This window comes from Vigna umbellata, chromosome 9, assembly GCF_029865625.1.
Source record: "Vigna umbellata cultivar VRB3 chromosome 9, Vumbellata_1.0, whole genome shotgun sequence".
Classification (NCBI taxonomy): Eukaryota; Viridiplantae; Streptophyta; class Magnoliopsida; order Fabales; family Fabaceae; genus Vigna; species Vigna umbellata.
The window spans coordinates 13,071,109-13,079,141 of record NC_142173.1 but is presented as its reverse complement, the minus strand read 5'-3'; the positions used below and the strand labels follow the sequence as shown (position 1 = coordinate 13,079,141).

At 32.4% G+C, this 8,033-nt stretch overlaps 1 long non-coding RNA gene across 3 annotated transcripts; it reads right to left on the bottom strand.

Moving 5' to 3' along the window:
• Positions 1-1,325: 1,325 nt before the first annotated feature.
• On the bottom strand, positions 1,326-7,748 carry LOC148192622 (uncharacterized). 3 transcript variants are annotated; one of them, XR_015781874.1, is made up of 6 exons: positions 7,546-7,748; positions 7,092-7,165; positions 6,550-6,601; positions 1,967-2,058; positions 1,828-1,879; positions 1,326-1,626 (listed from the first exon to the last, which is right to left on the bottom strand). It is a non-coding gene; the product is annotated as an uncharacterized LOC148192622 (long non-coding RNA). The 3 variants fall into 3 exon arrangements; XR_015781873.1 differs by having other exon boundaries at positions 1,828-2,058; XR_015781872.1 differs by lacking the exon at positions 1,967-2,058.
• Positions 7,749-8,033: the final 285 nt, after the last annotated feature.

Genomic DNA, 8,033 nt, shown 5'->3' with positions numbered 1-8,033 from the left:
AAAATATTAAATACATACCGTTTTCAGATATTTCTTCCGCATAACACAGTTGAGATCAGTTTCCGATAGAAGAGCTTCTGATAATGATAGTTCATATTTAACATGAGATAACTTGCTTGTTTCTATAGTACCTGCATAAAATTACCATCTTGTTGCAATATATACATTATTGTCAATTCCTCCATCAATGGGAAACTTAAACTCCCTTTGTAAAATCTTAGGAGTGTTTCCAATGTGATAAGCTGTAGCAATATTTTACTTCCATGCATGTCAGATTGGAGAAAGATACTGTACATGCTATCAAGTGTTTTAAACTCCAACAACTAATGACTTCAAAGGTTTCTAAGTTTCTTGACAAAAGAATCAGTTCAAGAGTTTTCTAACCCAATCGAAACCAGCTCTCCAAAGGACTCTAACTGTAATACTTTCAGCTGCTGTAAGACATTATATTACGAGGATTTTCACAACAGAACATTTTCTTGAAAGAACCATCACACACCACAAGTTTCTCTATATGGGGAACTTCTTCTAGAATTTCATATCCAAATACGTACGTACCTCTTCAGTATCGACTTGATTCTCGGTGTGTGATTTTAGATGCGTATAAATGTGAGAGTTGAGTGAGCAGTAGTAAAAATACTTGAACTTGGGCAAACCCAGTAGTTTCAATGATTTCAAACAGGGACAGTCAAACATAAGCTCAAGACGTCGATCTGTATTGTCTTCTGCTTGGAATAACTCAATTTCTTCAGGGGAAAGGGAAGGGTTGATCCCATAGATACCACCTCTTTGTTTTGTGTTGTACATTTGGATAAACTTCCAACGTTTCCAAAAACATGCAAATCATGATAATAAAATAAAATAAAATAAAAATGACTTACAAAATTAACTACGAATAGAACAATAACGAAGTAAAAGCAGGTTCAGCTCTCTGTATAAAATTGAAATAATGTGAACTTTCATGCTCAAAGAAGCTTCATAATTAATGAAAAACTATATATTTCAATGTCTCAACTCAAGATGCCAATCCCATGTCCCTCTTTCGAAATCACCACATGTAAAGGAATAAATAGAGTTAACAACTTTTTTCCAAGGATTAACAAGAATTACGATTTTTTTAACAGTTTTGCTAGAAACCACCAACTTTACTTATAGCTAATTATTCAGAAATGCAAAAGTTCTTCTTTTCAAATCACATCTTTATCACACAGTTGTGTTTCACACTTTGGAAACAAGCTAAAATTTGTCTTAGATTTAAAATTCAATTTAATTTTCGTAACATTGGAAATTGTTCCACTGTCAACTTTCAGTAAGAAAATAACATATGAATACAAGCACACTTTTTTTTTATCGGCATAAGCTCATACAGTCAATATTTAGTGACACAGTTCATGACTTCACCTTTACTCAATATTCATGACCGTTCATCACTCTTAATCTCACACATTACAATATATAAATAATATAATGTATTTCATCTTCAACGAGCTAGAACAACACAATTTTTTTTGAAAACACACACAAAAATGGTAAAATAGAGCCAGATTCATCTTCATCCACTCTTTAATTGTGCCTTCATTCTCCTCTTAATTACTGCAATATTGTAGTCGGCAACTCAGATTCATCCTATACAATTTATAAGAACAATTACTATACTTTCATAAAATTTATTAAAGAACATGAATTTAATTATAAAGGAAGTAAAAGTAGCATTATATATAGAGAACATCACTCATACATAAGTCTCAACTAAAACATCACAGAGAAATATATCCATTTAAATAGAAATCAATAAAATATTAAATTAAACTAAAAAAAATTGCTTACATAATCAGTCATAATCATTATAATGTGAAAACTGCTTCATATTGATCACCACCTGCATATGCATAAAGAAAATAATAGTATAACTGTAACATCCCAAATTCTCACACTTAAAAATTTCTAGTTGATATAATGTCTATACATGTTTTAGGCTCAGATTTCAACTATAAAACTATAACTTGAGTTCTTCTATCCCTCCCTTCCTTGGCACTGAGTCAGACGACATTCCTTCATCTGCTCCCGTATAACGAATTATACAATCATCGCACATACCCAAACACAAAACACAAACAAGTAGGGTGAGCTAACATGCAACCAATCATTTATGAAACATGCATATTTACTTTGATGCACTCAACAAACCTCAAATAATAATTATGTCAGACACACTCATACCATCATACAACAATCACATCATAGATACTCATCCATTACTTTGATACACATGGTAAAATGACATCGCAAGACTTGTTACTTTATAAACCGACTCGTCCGGACTAGAATGATTACCGAGCTATAGCGGGTCTTGCACTCGTGGTGGCTTATGAAACTTGGGCTCCCCCACCCTACCATACTTAAGAGGTTAGTTCGTCATCACTCACCTTGAGTCATACTGGAAGCACCCAAGACTAGGACCTCCTACTACTCCTCACCACATGGTTCAATCCTCTCTACGTGAGAAGAAAGACCATTGGAGTTTCAGGATGACCCCCAAAACTGAGCTACCATGTAATCATTCTACACACTCCCAGATCACCACCATGTATCCTCTCCTTGAGGATCATGGAATTACGTTCATGAACCATACTGTCACTTTAAAACTTAACCCAAGACATGAATAACCAGATACCATCATATTATCACAGTGAATCCAACATATCTCATACATTTACATACTTCCCACATAAATCACATCATGTTCAAACGCATAAATTCAAATCCAATATAATAAAATACAATCATTACAATTATAATTCATAATTTTTGTATAAATGGTTTAAAAACAAAAATTAAGCAATATTGAGATCCCTGAGAAGATATAAAATTAATATCTCTAAATCTGTAGCTCCGCTTTCAAATCTGAACGGTCAAAGTAATTCATTATGTGTTAGAAACTACATATTAAAATTTCCGGTTGATCCAACGGTTCACTAGATAGATATTGAGGTTTTACTGAGGTAACTCAGGGACAGAATTTTAAGTGGTTTTCGGTTATACTCAAAATGCGGAACGAATTCCTCTAAGCACAAACATCTAATTACAAATCTGAACGGTCAAGATAACTTAATATGTCTTATGAACTACATACTAAAGTTTGGGCTCAATCTAACGGTAAATGAAATATATCTGAAGTTTTTACCATGATAACTTAAGAACAGAAATATAGTGTTCATCAGATTTTTCAAACCTTCAAAATTACTTTCTCAAAACATTGAATTCCAATTACAAATTCGATCGGTCAAAGTGTAGTAAGATATCCTAAGAATCATATATCCAATTTTCAAGTTGATCTAACAGTTAAATAGGTCATAATCTATATTTTACCGAGAGAACTCAGTAACAGAACTACATGGGTAATTAATTTACTCAAACATGCAGGATTTATTTCTCCAAATACAGACTTCTAATTACAAATCCAAACGGTCAAAGTGTATTAATATATCTTAGGGATCATATATCCAATTTTTAGGTTGATCTAACGGTCAAATAGGTCCGAATCTATAGTTTACGGAGAGGACTCAGTAACCAAATTATAGGGTTAATTAATTTACTCAAACATGCAGGATTTATTTCTCCAAGTAGAGACTTCTAATTGATGATCCGAACGGTCAAAGTGAAGAAATAGGTCTTAGGATTTATATATTAAACTTTTAGCTAAATCCAATGGTAAAAACAATTAAAAGGAAGGTTTTACCACAGTAATTCGAAAATTATAATCATGAAAACTAAATTTATACAAGTGAATAGATAACTACCATTACCAAAATTTTAACATGTTCATAACTCATATTCAAGATCATAACATGTATAAAAATCATATATCTAGAGGTTATACTCTTCTTGCAACTAAAAATTTCTTCCTAACTCTTTCTTCTCTATTTCTTAAGGTTTCTCACTAGATTCTTCCTCTCTTTTTGAAAAATAGTCTCCCCTTCATGGCTATTTATAGTCCAAAAATTTTACTAATCATCAATTTTTTTTTAATATTTACTTTTTTTATATTAATTTACATAATGGATTCATAATGGGTTCATAATGGTTTCCTTAAGGTTCAATGTCTCAATAGGTCCCTATTTTCACTCAGAATTTCAAATAGGTCCCTTTTTTTTCGGCATCTCAATTGAGTCCTTATTTTTGTAAAACTGAATCAAATAGGACCTTTCCGTCAAATTGAAATGACGCCGTTGAACCTTCACTGCAGTGAAATGTCTTAACGGCGTCATTTCAATTTGACGGAAAGGTCCTATTTGATTCAATTTTACAAAAATAAGGAATCAATTGAGATGTCAAAAAAGAAAGGGACCTATTTGAAATTTTAGGTGAAAATAGGGACCTATTGAGACATTAAATCATTCCTTAATAATAACTTCAAATATGAATGTTTTCTCCATTATCAATATTTTATATTTTATTTTATTTTATTTTTATTTTTATTTTTTTTACAAAAAGGTAGAAAATAGTTTGAACCCATCACCAAAATTTTCTACCAATTAAGGTACCAAAATTTCTTATTTAAATTTCTACAATTTTATAAACTTATTATATTTTTCATTCATAAAAAAATTTATTATTACTAGTAATAAAATTGTTACTATTAAAATAAATATTTTTCATGATTCTTATAATAACTCATAACTCACCATAAAAAAAAAGTAACAATTTTAGTAGCATTAGATAATATTTGATGTACCATATTCATTATTTGAACTATTGACTGAAATGATGGCACTAGAAGCATCTGGAGCCTATTTAAAACAAAAGACTACGTACAAGTTAATTTTAAGCACGATGCAACTAAAAAACACATTACAATAAAAATAATGTCTAAAAATATTGTTATACAGGAACCTAGAATTCTTGGACATATCATCCATCATTCTTTATGAAGAAACATTAAGATGTAAAAGTGTAGATACCTTTTCTGCAGAAGTTTTGAGCACAGCAGAATTGAGATCACTTTCTTTCTGTGGTCTCTCCTATTCTGAACAGTAGGGGTGGGCAAATCAAAATAAACTGCACTGCACTACTAAAAACTGTATTGAACTAAAAACTAGTTCAGAAAAACTAAACTGCACTAAAAAATAGTTCAGAAAAACTGAACTGAACTACACTATAAACTGAACTGAACTACTAACTATACTAATTTTGAACTGAATTATACTAATTTAACCAAGAACTGCACTAACTATACAACACTAATAACTACAACACTAACTAGTAAATTTGAACCAGAGATATGATTCGAGGAGAGATTAAGGTTCTTGAGGGAGCTTAAGCTCCAAAAATCTGAAGGCAAGCCAATGATATTGTTGTGGCTAAGATCTAGAGTTTGAAGTTTGCCTAGCTTGCCTATGGTGTTATCAGGTACAGTGCCAGAGAGGTTCATACCAGAAAAGACTAAGCCAACAACATGTTCTCTATTGGCATCACAAGAAACCCCTTGCCATGAACAGACAGAAGCAGAGAAATTGTAGGCTTGTGAGGATGCTAAACTCGTATGCTTCAAGAACGCAGATACAAAAAACTCATCAGTATTTGGTTGCTGAGATTCCAAATGCTTGAAAAAAAGTACCAAAACCAGAACAGAACCAAACACTCCCAACCCCATCAAGGAGTGATGTCGGCTACTTGCAAGAGATGCAAGCCAACAGAGGAAAATGCTCCCTCAGAACTTCAAAACATATCATCAAGCATGGATTTTACAGTAAGAAAAATCTCAGCCAGGGAAACAACTTTTTTACCGCACAAATTGTTTCATAGAATAGAAGGACAAAACACATGCTAAAGGACGCGGTAGTTGAAAGAGTAAAAGTACACAGCACGAACTTATAAAACTAATACTACTTTTTTTCAGAAAAATCAAAGCCACTATGATAAAAATCATTTCACAGTATTAACAAATATAACTATCAAACTCATTCAATGGTTTAAGCTTTTCATGTTCAGAAGTGTAAGTCTAATTCACACGAATGTTCTTGTTCCATAATCAATAGGTGAATTTCAATTATCATTTTTGTATTGAATAATTGTGCACGAGAAGAATGAAAAAAAGGAGATTGTATGATTAGTTGATTAAGAGATTAATAGATTCATTACATTTTGCTTTGGTCTGGTAAGGCGGTGAGTGGCACAGTTCAGTAGCCTGAAGTTTTAAATTCAAGCTCTTTATTTACATCTACATAGAAAATCAGAACTAAATATGGGAAGTCATCAAAAGATCCATTGTGTTTGACAACATGTTCACTATTTTTATTTCCTATACAAATCTTTGAAACAAGAAAGTGAAGACAAAGAAGCATTTTGTAGTTAATAGTGAAAACATTTAGTTGAAAAAAAGGACTGGAATATCTTCAATCAGCATGTAACATGGTTTTGTGATAAAGAATAGCATACATAATGCATTCCAAATAAGTGGCAATATAGAAAGCTTACATAGGCAGAGATTCATTATTGAATTCTAGAGATAAAAAGCATAAAGATTAGCATCAGTGACTAACATCTCACCTTGTGCTTTCCTTTGATAGGATCATAAGATTCGATAACACCTTCATAAAACCTGTAGTGAAGAATTAAACAAACTAAAATTACAGAAAAATATAAAGTAAGCAACAACAGCACGCACACATGAAACAAGTTAAATACTTATTATGCTTAGGAAAGATCTTATATAACAACTGACCAATATCTCTCAAGGAAAAACTTCCAGAACAAAGCATTTAACTCTGAAGCTAAAGTCAGAAAAAAAAAACTGATTTGAATCATTTATCTAAATCACATAGCATATTTCTTAATTCAAGTGTTCCAACACAGTCCAATGGGCCACCCTAAAGAAAAGAGATAGTAGATGACCATAAGTGCCTCCACCCTATTTTCAGAAGTACATGCAATTATCTTATGAGCCTACTGAATGAGTTAGCAAGACATGGATAGTGTTTTTCTATTCTCTTCTCACTGTAACATCAGAGGGCCTAATGAATCTGAGTTTATAGTATACTTGGTTAGAAATTGGTAACAGACTAGCGTAGAGATGCCACCAAAATACTTACGTCTTATCTTTTGGCCACCAGACCTTTATTCTCTTACCGACCAATGATTTATCCTTGTAAAGACATTCAGATGCCTGCAAAAAGAGGTACAGCAAATGGTAATTTATTGAGAGGAAAAAGGTTAGCAGGGGTATAAATTAGGACAAAAAAATTAATAAAGGGGAAATTTCCACCAAATAAACAACATTTGATAACAAAAATTTTCCTAAAACCACCCCATCAAAAAGCCTAATGTTATTTAGACCACTATTGCCATGCAGTAGGGTACAATACACGAACAATGGCCAAACACATACACATATGCATAGTGAGAGAAAAAGATGATCAGATGTAAATTTTTAATTACAAAGTCAAAGCAGCATTAGTAACGAGAGGACGGCGAGCAGCAAGTCCGCAACGAACTTCAATGGCGGCAAGCGAAAACTGTGATGGAGAAAGGGAAAAGAAAACTCACCTTTGACGAGGGCAGAGTGCAGCAAGTGACGAGCGAACCTTTGACGAACGGGAAGTAACGAGAGGACGACGAGCAGCAAGTCGGCAACGAACTTCAATGGCGACAAGCGAAAACTGTGATGGAGAAAGGGAAAAGAAAACCTAATTTTGAGAGAAATTGTGATTGAGAAAAAGAATTGGGAAACTGAAACAGTTAACTGTTAACTGTACTAGAATAAAAACAGTTCAGTATTTTTAAACTAAACTATTAATAAGTATAATTAGTTTTAAGTAAAATTAGTTTAAGTTTTTTAAGTTTAAAACAGTACAAATTAACTATAGTTTAAGTTTTTTTAATTAACTATGCCCAGCCCTACTGAACAGTACCATTTTTTGGGATGATTTATTTTGTTTACTGCACTGAAAGTTTTCATAGAGCTGCACTTGATGACGTGGACTTCCTCCAAGGAGGGTAAAGTTAAAGTTAAATTGCCAGAATAAAAGCACCCT